At 39.0% G+C, this 13,595-nt stretch overlaps 1 protein-coding gene and 1 non-coding gene across 3 annotated transcripts in view; both read right to left on the bottom strand.

Moving 5' to 3' along the window:
• Positions 1-13,595, bottom strand: part of LOC105225548 (eye-specific diacylglycerol kinase) — a 198,359-nt gene that overhangs the window by 176,927 nt on the left and 7,837 nt on the right. The window lies entirely within an intron of this gene.
• Positions 6,914-7,062, bottom strand: Trnay-gua (transfer RNA tyrosine (anticodon GUA)). The gene is made up of 2 exons: positions 7,026-7,062; positions 6,914-6,949 (listed from the first exon to the last, which is right to left on the bottom strand). It is a non-coding gene; the product is annotated as a tRNA-Tyr (tRNA).

Genomic DNA, 13,595 nt, shown 5'->3' with positions numbered 1-13,595 from the left:
CAGGTACTGTGCAAGAAGTTGTCTTTGTTTCCACACAATTAAATCGAGAGCAAGATTACTCGCAGCAAGGGCACGAACCGCAAAGTAATTCCCCGAAAAAAGCGCATTGCACTGAAACTCTCCAAAAACACCAGCAGACATTTGGCCACAAAAACAGCAGCAAAGTCATTGAATTGTTTACAAACAAACGGAAAGTTCACGCACAAGTCAAAGCTGGTGAAGACCGCGTTAATGAACAGGAGAAGTGTTTTCACGCGCTTCTCAACAATCGAGACAACAATAGCATAGAGAAACAACAACAATCACGCGTAACGCACATTGCAGACATCTGTAACAATGAAGACGGCATTAAGCGGCAGATAGCAGAATGGAAATCTCGATGTGTCACTAATGACGCGGCGATTAGCAGCCACAGCCGCCACTAAAGCGGCCATGGCCGTCCTTTACATTGTTCCTTCTGGCTTTTAGCTAAAGCTATGCCTGTTGTCTAAGGCTGCGTGCTCATCGCTACGCCGTCAAGATATTAATTTCCGCTTCCACCAACTTTCCATGGCAGTTTCGCTTTCGTATTTCTCTTTGTCCATTCCCTTTCCGTCGTATTTATAGACGCGCATTCATCCTGCTTAAAATGATTACACTTCTCGGCTTTCCATTGGCTTTTGTTTACGTGAAACTGCAAATTGAATTTCGCTCTTTGTCTGGCGTCGTCGCGAATCGCGAATGGCGTATGGCGGGTGTTGAACGGTGAATGGCGTGCTAGTGTTGGTGACGTCATCCGTTGAACACCTGTCGCCCGAAGGATTGCCGAGTGTTATTATTATTATTTGTGCTTGCTTTTGATCTTTGTTTGTTTCTGTTGTTGTCGTTTGGCATTCCGCACACATAAATGGGGATTTCTACTGTTGATATAATATTTTATTGCCACTCGAACAAATGCGCGCACACCTTTCAGTCGCCAGTGCCAGTAGCACAACGCACAGCGGAGAGGTGGCAGTTGTTGTCCATATTTTATTGCGCTTTTAAGTCGAAATAATGTTGAATCTTAAATTTTTTTAAATTCATACAACAAATATAGAATATTTTACTGTGTTTGAACACATACTTAAAATTCGTGAATTTAATTATATATTACAAATAAAAAACAATAAAATGATTAGTGTAGTATCGGCGTTTACTAAATGCTAGTCCAGAAAGTCTAAAACGTTGAAATATTCAATGGTTTTTAAAAGTAACTGTATTTTACCAACAAAATGATGATTACACGTCTCTTTTACAAGAGAGCAAACATAGCGATCGGAGTAACCAAATTTAAGATTGATTTAATTGAATGGAGTTTTGCCAACATTAATAACCTAAAAGCTTTAATGAAAGCTCCAACCACTTGCTTTTACATTCTTCATAACGAAAGTTATTACGTAATTATACATACATTCATATATATCTGGTAAAGCGGGATCCTTTTCGAGATTCCCCACTTTTTTAAAGAAAAAACACAAAAATTTCAAACTTAATGGGAAACAAGAACATTTTTGTGTGTTTTGCTTGAGGACCTGAATCGAAGCAGGACTGTCCGTATAGACTTTAGACTTTATATTCCCCACAGGAAAAAGTTTAATGGTGAAATATCACACGAACTTGGTGGCCAAGCGAACTGCCCAAAACGTGAAATTATCATTTTACCGAAGTGTTCTCTCAGTAAATTCTTTTATTGATGTGATGTGTGGGAAGTGGGGCTGTCTTGTCACACCAAATGTCGCCGAGAACACGTGGTGACTGACGGTTACGTTTTCATCGGCATCGTTTTTGAACAAATGTAATTCTACTGGCCACAAATCACACCAAAACATTGTTTTTTTCTGGTTGAACTTCTTCGGGTTGCTTTTCGTCCTAATTGTGGCAATTTTGGCTTGTTTACATACCCATTGAGACAAAAATGGGCCTTATGGCTGATAAAAGTTTGCTACGAAGAAGTCGGACCTTTTTGGAACTTTTCAAGACGCCGCTTGGGAAAGTCGAGCGGCTTCAGTTCTTATACAAGTTTTATTTTATACGCTTTCAATTTAAGATCTCAACATAAAATGCGACAAGTCATTCCATACGTCAGTCCTAGTTGCTACGAACGCCACCGAAGGGACTCTCCACGATTTTCGTGAACACTCTCAGCTACGGCTGCTATGTTTTTTTCAGCGTTCCAAAGTAAACAGGGACAGAGCAAAAGATAGTAGATTCTAACGCACCGACATATAGATGACGCCACCAGGGGCGCTATATTCAAAAAGTCCTCTTTACTTTGGAACGCATCTTGTATATAAAGAATCAACATGACGAGCTGAATCGATTTACCCATCTCCGTCTGTCTGTCTATCAGTATATACGCGAACTAGTCCCTCAGTCCTTTTTTTCTCCTAAAAACTGCTCATTTGTCGGAACAGCCGATATCGGACAACTATAGCTTATAGCTGTAATACAAACTGAACGATCAGAAAAAAGTGCTTGTATGGAAATCTGTATCAGGATATCTTCACGAAATTTGACTTGGGTTGTTGTCTAAATCAACGGTGCAATCTCCGGAAAATCTATTAAGATCGAATCAGTCCTTGTAAGGAAATTTTTGTATCTATAAAGAGCTCTACAACTTCGGTGTGACCGAAGTTAACATTTTTTTTTCGTTTTTGCTTGCCTTCACTTTGCATAATATATTGCGAAGAGACAGCTAATGCTAAACACTTGTAAATACGGTAATGTTTTGCTAACTTCATAAGCTAAAAATAGCACCGTTAGAATCAATAGTAACAGCAGTACCAGTCAGTGTGCCACTCTCGTTCCTGACAGCCGCCACTCCCAAGTTTTATTTAACATATTTTCGCATAGATATTAACTCATTTGTTTATTATAATAAGCGTTTGCGATGTGCCGAAGCCAGATGGCAGGAACAATGTCAACAGTAGCGCACATCCTTTACAACTGCGAGTGAAACAGGAGCAACAACATTCAAGTAACACACGCGTTTTTGTATGTATGCGTGGAAATAAATGCAAATATATGTATATATGTGTGTAGAAAGTCGGATATGAGAGTCATAGTTACAAAAACAAATCCCTTGACTACGTTTGAGTGCTTGTTTGTCCGTATGTAAGCGTGTATTTCTATGTAAATTGGATGAAAGCAACGGATATACTATATGACACATTTTATATCATATTTATATCATGTACAAAATTGCTCTCGGTATATCAATAAATACAGACTTTTACAAAAAAATGCGTAACAAAATACATACAAAATATAATAAGCATAACAACAAAGCTAAATAGCAACATTTGATCTACATTTACATATACATTCACATGTATGTATGTGTTCGAGTATTTTTATGTTTTTGCTGTTTTCAGAAATTTATGCTTTGTGCTAGGACAAAAAGTTACACATTACATTAGTGTTAGGGAAGTAACACCCACAACAAATAGTTGAGTATACATATAGTATATGCATATACATACTTGTATGTACAGTTGCGAGCATTGAAATTGCAGTGCCTATTGGCAAGGAGAGTTTTGTTTTCCTTTTTGTTTCTTGTACGATATTGCCGTCGATCATTATTCTAGTTATATTCTCTGAAGTGTAACGGTCCTGTTATACACAACAATAAGTGCCGTACACTAATTAACATTAATTGTTCTATTTTACGACATTTCGAAAATTACATGAAATTCATGCCTCTAGCTTAGAATAACCCCTAATGCTTGAGTCTAAACATCTACACTCCCGTTAGATGGCGCTGGTGTCAGAATACATAAAAATATTTATTACTACTAAGCCGAAAAAGTTAAAATGTGGCAACAAAAGTTTCAAAACACACACACAACTAAAAATCATATTTTACAGGTAGAGAATGCATTTCGAGTAATGATATTTCTATCCCAGCGCCAACTGTTATGTAACTCCAATAGTATAATACATGCATGACCCTATATATCCGGTCCAATATGATCCATAAAACTGTCATAGTGAAGTTAATTTCGTGGGAATGATGTGAGTCCGTATGGTCAACTGTTTCGGGACGCTTTACATGTTTTATTGCAAAGGAAAACTTAGAATGTGAAACTACAACAGGGAAATGATTTTCACTACAAACCAGATCGTATAACGTTGCCACGGATACTTAAGCTAGAAATTCAATGATAAATATAATAAGCTTTAGCAGTCCCATAGTATAATTTTAGAGATGTAATGACAAACAAATACATGAAGCTACAGAAAAGTTCTACACTCTATCTTCGTAGGAAACCTCGAATACAAAAGAAGACTTCGCTAAGAGGAAATAAAACACAATTTCAAACATCTCAAAGGCAACACAAAGAAACTAAATATATACTATACCATATATGGAAAAAATAACAGCTGCAGAAGTGAAAGAAGCAAAAGTGAGATAATAAAATGAAACTAATACGCTTTAAGTGCGAAAAATAACACACACAGACAGACGCACAAACACAGTTGTGCAAAAGGAACAAGCCTATCTCGTTAACAGCATCACAACGATAACAAGTCAAGACGATTGAAGCATTGCTACAACAAGAGAAAGAACAAAGAAAAGGGAAATAAAAACACAACATCCACAATCCGATACTGTTGAGGTCAAATAACTTATAAACTAACATGGCTTGGTACAAAGGCATTAAATAAGTCTTAGGAAACAGCGTAAGAAAAAAGGACGAACCACAAGGAATGAAAACGGCACAAAGATGATGATTTGCGTGTATGTATGTGCGTGAATATACGAGTGTACTTTGATGCCTCTTATCAGCGAGGTCAGTGAACTCAACAGTCAAGTGAACACTAAAATTCGCATCAAAAGGGCAATAAAACGCATTTCTGGAAATGAAACAGTGCTGTTGTTCCTTTCTCTCCTGCGAACAACCACGAAGCAGCAAACACACACAAGCGTACATTGACATTTTGAAATGCTGAAGCCAATACTCTCATCATCAACACCAGCTGCCTACAAGCTAATGCTGTCTGCAATAAAAACGCTTAAGAAACAAAGGCTCCTCAGCGTTGTTCGCTTACATAATTGTAATCATCACAAACATTACCGCGGCTTAAGTTCATCAAGCGGTATTCAACATATACATACATACATACACATACAAGCAAAAGCACAAAGCTTGCCGAGTTCCGACACTGGCAAAGTCGAAAATCGGTGTGGGTGGCAGTGAACTCGTTGTGCGCCTATGTGTTTATACTCTTATGTATGTATGTGTGTGGCACTGATATTGATTGATTTTACCATTCAAATGTTTTAAATAGCAGTTTATCTATTGTGCTGAAGGTTCTCTTCCATTTTCCGTTAGCATGTTTTGTTCCGAGGTCATTGCTTCGTAGAGTCAGTGACTCCTGTATATTATTAGAATTTGCCGTTTTGATTGATCAGCTGCTTGCATATGAGAATAGATTAGCGTTGCTCCAATTTGAATGCTGGGTTTGCTGTATGTGGCTGCCATAATGTTCAAAAGGATGTGAAATAGATGCTACTACAAACATACACAATTAATCAATATTATTGAAAAAGTGTATTCGTTGTGCTTTGTCTCCAAAATTTGCCATTTAAATAGAAGGAGTTTAAAGAAGACAAAAGAAGACTTAATGAAGAGGCAGATTAAAAACGATTGAGTGAAGCAAACCAGGCTTGTTGAATAGCCTGAAGGTAGTACGAATCTTCTTCTCATTTCACGGAACTTTTCACTCGAAAACTCGCAGCGTCGACTCATCAGATGAGTGTGATGAGTGACTTATAGATTTTGATTTTTGTTCGACGAGCGAGGACTTTACTTCTCAATTGCCTACTCAGTCCGAAGTAGCACCTCTTGGCAAGAGTTATTCTGTGTTCGATTTCGAGGCTGTCATTGTTGTAGCTGTTAATACTGGTTCCGAGATAGATGAAATCATCTACAACTTCGAAGTTATGACTGCCAACAGTGGCATGGGAGCCTAGTCGCAAATGCGAAGACTATTTGTTTGATGACAGGAGATATTTCGTCCTTGCTCTCGTTCACCACCAGACCCATTTGCCTTGCTTCTTTATCTATTCTGGAGAAAACAGAACTAACGGCGAGGATGTGATACGGGTAGTATTAGTTATTATTATTGTTGTAGTCGTAAACGGTTGTCGCTAAATAATATTCAGAGTGCTGCCGTACTGACACTTTTTGGCCAGAATAAAAATTTATTGTCTTTTAAGGCAACTAATGAAGAGTTATTATGAAAAATTATACATAAGGGATTGATAAATTCCGTTTTTCAAGCTAATCTGAACAACTCATGCATTCGAAGGAAATTATTTATTTTTATATGTTTCAAAACATTTATTTTAGAATAGAAAACCGGAAAAATTTTTCCGAAAAATCACTAAGTTAATTCGATAAAAAGTTGCCGCGTCAATTAATAAAATGCTAAAATACATGCTATTTAATTTTATTAATTTTAATTTAGACAGCAAAACCGCAACAACAAATATTCATTAATTGAATGCACTGAGCATAGATGCTTGCTTACATATTTAATTTATAATTTTTAGCGCGAGAAATACATTTTTCAATGCAAAAGTTCTGGCAGGCGTTCTGATTATGAGCAAAAACCGCGAACACACATACATAGTCACTACTACATACCTACATACATGCATATGCATGTGCCTAAAAATGTCAGCTTAACTTCTCTGAATTAACTGCGGTAAGCTCGCAATGGTCGATCAATTTTTAATTCGCTCGAAAGCGTTAAATGCGTCATTACTTTAAATTAATTAAATATTTTAAATATTCATGCGGCAGCCAGCCATACGCTGAGTTCCACCATAAAGAATTTGACAAACGAACTATGACAAATTTCCAAACGGTAAAAAAACTAAGGGTTCTCCTTCGAGCCGGATTTGAACCAGCGACCTATGGATGTCTGCACTGCAGCGACCCGACAGTATGCGTGATCGCCGCGCCAACGTTATTAATGTTGATGCAAGCTAATTCTGACTACAGTCCACCGCTCTACCAACTGAGCTATCGAAGGCAGTTGGACGTACGCGTCCATTCCGTCGTTTTGCTTTTCATTCACATCAATTTTCATATATATATCGGCACCTCTCTGGGGGCTACATACAAATATGGGTGCGTTCGTATGTCGGTGGCCCTACTTGGTGGACGCGTTAGAGAAAAGAAACAGCAAACTGCTCGCATAATTTGTTTCTCCAAATCGCATGTCTCTTGCTTTTCACTGCTCTTCCTATGACTATTGCTACATTCTCTTCTCATCACCTTTTTTGCAACACACACTTTCTCCAACTATGGGCTCGCCACTAGCAACTGGTTATGCGCTCAGTAAACGGCAGCAATCTGCCAATTTATGACCGTTCAATTAATTGTGCTCCAAGTTTATTGTTTTTGCACTCACTTGTTCCGCTCTCCATGAATATTGCAAGATTCTCCCTATTTACGAGCTGATTGCGCTTTCTCTTTCTTCTCTTTTGCATCATCACCAGAGGCCCGTCTTTCACTTGTTGCCGATCACATACAACCAAACGTTTGTGCATCCAATTTCACTTAGCGCGCTATTTTTAGTTACTGGAGAGCGTGCCGGCTTCTCGCTATTATTTGCCATGTGCGCATTGTTTCTCAGCTAGGCGAATAGATCGTGTTTAATTAATATGCACAGTGTTATTTGTATACAAATATTTGAGTACTTGAGGTTAAAGAAAACGGTGTTTTGTTTCGAATATTTTTAAGAACGATCATTACGTCTTTTCAAAGTAAATCATGTTTGATAAGTAAAAATATTACCTTTGTCTAACGAACTTTATCTAGATCTATTGATTTTTTATCGATAAATTTGCCATCTTTACTGTAAATACTTTAAACCGCGGAATGATCTAGCAGTAAGCAATTATTTTGTTCAAAACTAAGTCTAACTATCCCCAAAGCTAAGTTTTAGGTCAATTTAATGTGGAATAATCGCTCTCACTTAGATTAGGTATTCAAATTTACCAACACTATAAGCTTAGCGCTTTTGGACTTCAATTTATAACCATTTTCTGTTCAGCTTTATAGAAGCTCATAAGCTGCATAACGCTAGATGTCGCTGAGTGAGCAATGAAAAATCAGAATTTTGAACCGATTTGGCTCTCACGACTTGCTAGCGGTAATACTTAAGTGGCGCCAATTTGAAACGATCAGCCAAAATGAAAAATAAGATCCAATATTGATATTCTCAGAGCTTTAAAAGCGTTAAATCTACGATGTTTCAATGTGGAAACTTTCGTAGATTAAAAATGATGACAACTCAAATAATAGTTATCTTAAAGTTCACAATACTGCGCTTAGTTCATTTAGAGCTCCCAGTGCTGAATATTCGGAGGTTTTTGACTTTGATATTCACATAGATTTACATTTTTGATGTTTGGTGGAAAACCCCAAGTTACTAATCTGTCTTTAAAGTGGACAAAAACAGAGACAAATTGTTATTGTTGTTGGTAATTTGTTATCTCTTTTTAACTGCTAATGAAACTTTGCCGTTGTCTTAGGTCAGTGACGGGTTCTTTACTGACTTTAACAAATCCCACATGACTCCATAATCGGCCAGCACTGCAACTAACCACTTAGTTAGCAAAAGCAAGAATAGCAAAAACGGCAGCATGCCACAAACTGTAAAAACCCCTTAGCTCATAGTAGTCGCAGCAAAATGGTAAGTGAGTGACCGCTTAAACTTTCAATGACAATGTCCTGTGCATTAACCGCCAGTGGATTACGACCGGCACACGCTTGCCAGCGCCAGCGCCAGAGCATGCGTGTGGCACACACTCCGCATGTGGCAGACAGCAGCAATTGCTAAGTTACAAAGTAGTATTATTATAAAATAGTTCAGTTCTATTTTTTCGCTTTAGTTTCTCAAGTAAAGTGCAGAAACAAATGCGGCAAGAGATGCGATGACTGGGAAGGATGGCAAGGATAATGGCTAATGCCAGCAACTTGTCCGTTTCAATGGTCCAATGCATGTAAGTGTGCATGTATTTACTTATATATGTATATGTGCTTGCAAGTGTGTGCGTAAGCTGCTTCTGTCTGTGCACTTAAACAGTTAAGATTATGGAGGTTTGTAAGGACATTCGCATGTCCCAGGGAGCTGGCACAACTTTAAGTAAAAAAGAAAAATGACAGAGGAGTGTATTATAAGCGAAGTTATCTGATGGAAAACATCATCAATTTTTTAAATCGATGAATTTATCTAGTTGCACGGCATACGAAGAGTGTCTGCTCTGCAAAAGTCATTTCAAGTTGTTGATATGTTTTTACTTATGTGTGTATATATGTACATATTTCATACTTGATACCTGCAAGCACTGTGAAGTGGACTTTAATTTACATTTCCTTTAATATTTAGTTTTGAATAATTGGTAGTGTACTAGAAATCTACTTGGCTTTGGTAACTTTTAAGAATACCAAAACTATTTTAAGGCAAAACTCAAAATTTAATTATTTTTAGAAGATACAATGAATGCAAAGAAGATAATTTCTTCATTAAATTTTGTAACGCCTGGAAAAAAGCGACGGAGGCCCTATAAAATATTTCCATAAGCGTGACGAGATGAGTCGATTTAGCAATGGCCGTCTGTATGTCTTTATATATCACCTCAGTTTTAGAGATGCGAATCTGAATTTTACACACGTCTTTTTCTTTCAAAGAAGCTGCCCATTTGTCGGAACTGCGGAAACCGGACATATAGTTACAAGCTGACGAATCAATATTACTATGTTTCCCTTGTATGGGAAACCTTGTTTGAGATATTATCTTCACGGAGTTTGGCATAAGTAATTACCCAAGGGACCATCTTTTATAAGAGTGTACAATTACTGGCGTATGCCGATGACGTTGATACCATATCAACAACCGCGTCGTTAGTTCTGCTTTCTCCAGAATGGATAAGGCAGCGAAGCAAATGGGTCTGGCAGTAAACGAGGAAAAGAAGAAATATCTCCTGTCATTAAACAAACAGTCATCGAAGTCACTTCGAAGTCGTATGTAAGTTCGTATATCTTGGAACCAGTATTAACACCAACAACAATGTCAGCCTCGAAATCCAACGCAGAATATTTCTTGCCAACAGGTGCTACTTCAGACTAAGCAGGCAATTGAGAAGTAAAGTTCTCTCTCGACACAAAAACCCAAACTCTATGAGTCACTCACTATCCCCGTCCTGCTATATGGTGTAGAGACAACATCTGATGAGGCGAAGTTACGAGTTCTGAGAGAAAAGTTTTGCAAAAGATTTATGATCCTTTGTGAGTTGGCCACGACGAATATCGCATTCGATGGAGCGATGAGCTGAACGAGATATACGACGGCATTGACACAACTAGTTATCGAATGAAAAAACAGCGGCTACGCTGGTTAGGTCATGTTGTCCAAATGGACGAAAACACTCCAGCTCTGAGAGTATTCGACGCAGTATCCATCGGGGGAAGCAGAGGAAGAGGAAAACCTCCACTCCGTTGGAAAGACCAGGCAGAGAAGGAACTGGCTTCGCTTGGAATCTCCAATTGGCGCCACATTGCGAAAAGAAGAAAAGACTGGTGTGCTGTTGTTAACTCGGCTATAATCGCGTAAGCGGTTTCTACGCCTGTAAAGAAGAAGAAGAAGAAAGTATTTTCGAGTAGCCAAGCTAACGAAGAGAGCGGTCCTTGCAAATACACCCACGCAGTTAGAGAAAAACACTATACCGTTACAAACTAAAGAAGAAGAATGAATATATCTTCGAGTTCCCCTTTTGACACCGTCGAGTTAAGAGCAGGCAAGCTGTTCTAGCTATAAAGATAAGGATAGCAGTGTTATAATTCGCCACTGCTATGTAATTTGTAGCTTTAGTTGTTTGAGTTGTTGTAACATATTGTTGTTGCGCCAACATTTTGCACATTTTATTGAGTTGTCTCCGCTACACAAACCTTAAATTCTGAAAATATCTGTTAACGCATATTTAAATGCACAGAATCCACAAAAACATACAACAACGGCAATAATTCGCTACACATACAACAATAAAAGCAAAACCAAGCGCTGTAAAACGTTTGAAAAATGTACATTTATGTTTATATTTGCTGATAAATTGAAAATTTCATGATTGCAGACAAATAGTCTGCGCGACGATGAAGCGACCTTAACGGTATTGACGCCAACCTACGAAAGCGGTCGCGCATTACGAGCGCCATAAAATAAAACAAATAAATAGTTGAAGTGTTGCGTCCTCTTGCCATCGAAAGCGGCACATTTGTATTTGTGTGTGTGTGTGGGTAAATGGCAAGTGGTGGTGTACAGATGAGGGGACTAGAATTAGGAAAAAATGAAGAGAAGCGCTGAACGAAGGCGAAAGGAAGGACGCGATGCTCTTAAAGCAGGCAGAGGCTGGCCGCAACATTTTGTGCGTATGTCTGTGTAAGTGTGTGTGAGTGAGTAATGGCATGTTTTATTGCGAAATTTTGCATTTTTATGCCCTTTGGTGTTGTTGTTGTTGTTTTGGAAGTGTAATTTTTCATGAGCACAAATGCGGAGGCTTTGACGCTTTTTATTATCAATGTCGCTATGCTTTATGGCCGAATAGCTTTATATGCCGCGATTTGCTTAATTTAACAAGCGAACAATGAAAGAGAAAAACAACAAACAAGTGGGTGTCAGAGTAGCTGGAGCAGCAGCAACAGCTGAAGAATACCATTTGTGAGCTCATGGCCACACAAGCGTTTATGATTATTAACGGAATGCCTATTAGATGAAATACCAACAAATGTTGGTTGGACGGACTAACGGACGATTAATCTGCCGGTAATCGAGACTGGTGAGAGTGTAATCCAATTATATGGCAAAAGAAAGCATTTGTGGCACACGAGTCATCAGTATGATTAGCGCTGGGTGAATAGTAGGCAGCAATGACTTGCAGCATGCCAGCGGCGCAAGAAGACATGACGAGCCGGCGGACAACCGAACATGACAATATTTATAAATTGATGTCTTAAGCCCGTCTGACGTGCGCAACTGGCAAAACGAACATGTGCAGCCACAGGAACGCAACGATAAACATGTCGGTGGACACACATACGTGCATACATACATATGTACAGAGATATTGATGAGAATCATTGATGTTCAATGAAGACGCTTGAATAGCACATGACAAATATTTTTCGGCAGTCGAACATTTATTGATATGTAAGAGACATATATACATTATATGTATGAGTGTATCCATGTCCATATTCGTCGTACTAAGGTCCAGTATATCACTCATACTTGAAAAGTAAGCGCAATACGCATGCATACTATGTCCTACTGCTGATGCGTCTGACATTTTCAGATTCTTAGAAATTAATAAAAATCCCACACATGTACAGCACTTATTGCTGCGGTAGTGAAACTGAGCGTAGCTACACCATATGCAGGAGGGTGAGGTGCATAGCGAATGCGTGTTGTGCTAATATCAAAACACTCTAAACTCACACAAACGCACATATGCATATCCATGAGCATATGGTGCATCTGCTCGTTTTTCATCAGGCAGCGGTTGCACGCTCCTAAGTGACAGCGTATGCGGTTGACAGTGGAACGCACTTGCGTAGACAAACACACACGCACACAGCCGCAACGCAACGAAAACGTCAGCAACCAGTGTGGCAACCACGCAATCATTTCAAGTGAATCACTTATACGCCCTGGCGGCACCTGTGGGCCGCTGGGTTGTCGTAAATTTGCGCGGATGCGCCACACAGGAAGGAGTGCGAAACGCAAAAACAACAAAGCAACAGTAACGACACAAGTACACCAATACATATACGCGTGCGTCACCGCAAATGGCATTGCGACAAGCAATAACAGCTGCCAACAACAACAGCAACAACAACAATGATAATCAGGCAATTCCACATAGCTATCATGGCGCACGAAAGGACATTGTCAACACGCAGCGAACAGCGGACAGCGGGGCACAAGGCAACAGAGCAGACAACAACTCAAATAAATGTAAAACACTCGCATATGCCAAATTTATGAACTGGCGCACACAGCACATAACGGTGCATAACTGAGTACCCAAGCCCATGCATGCTCACTGCCACGAAACATATGTGTGCGGTGTTAGAACGTTATGGGCAGTCGAATTTATGGCAGCTGGTCTAATTTCAGCCGCCCAAATGCACCCTTTGAGCTGTCCATCATCCGCCCCGATTGCCAGTGTGCGTTTAGCACGACCGTGCATTTACTTAGACACCACCTAACCAACACCGAGCGCGCTTCCGATGTCCGACAGTCTAGTCTAAATTTAATATGTACACAATGTTGACATGGCTCTAGTCATAAATTTTTCAAATAGTTTGCTTTCTATTTTTAACAATTTACACCAAATCACCTAACGGTAACTCGTAATTGTCGATTTAGGGATCAGGATAGTTTGTATTTGTCATAAATCATGATATATCAGCATTCGCATGCTCGCATTGAATAGGAAAAAATAGTCTTCATTTAAGGGGGTATTCTAGTCTAGAAATGCTATTTAACGACATTTTTTAAAG

This window comes from Bactrocera dorsalis, chromosome 4, assembly GCF_023373825.1.
Source record: "Bactrocera dorsalis isolate Fly_Bdor chromosome 4, ASM2337382v1, whole genome shotgun sequence".
Taxonomy (NCBI): Eukaryota; Metazoa; Arthropoda; class Insecta; order Diptera; family Tephritidae; genus Bactrocera; species Bactrocera dorsalis.
Note: the sequence above shows the minus strand (reverse complement) of the source record. Positions and strands in the feature narration are given on the sequence as shown.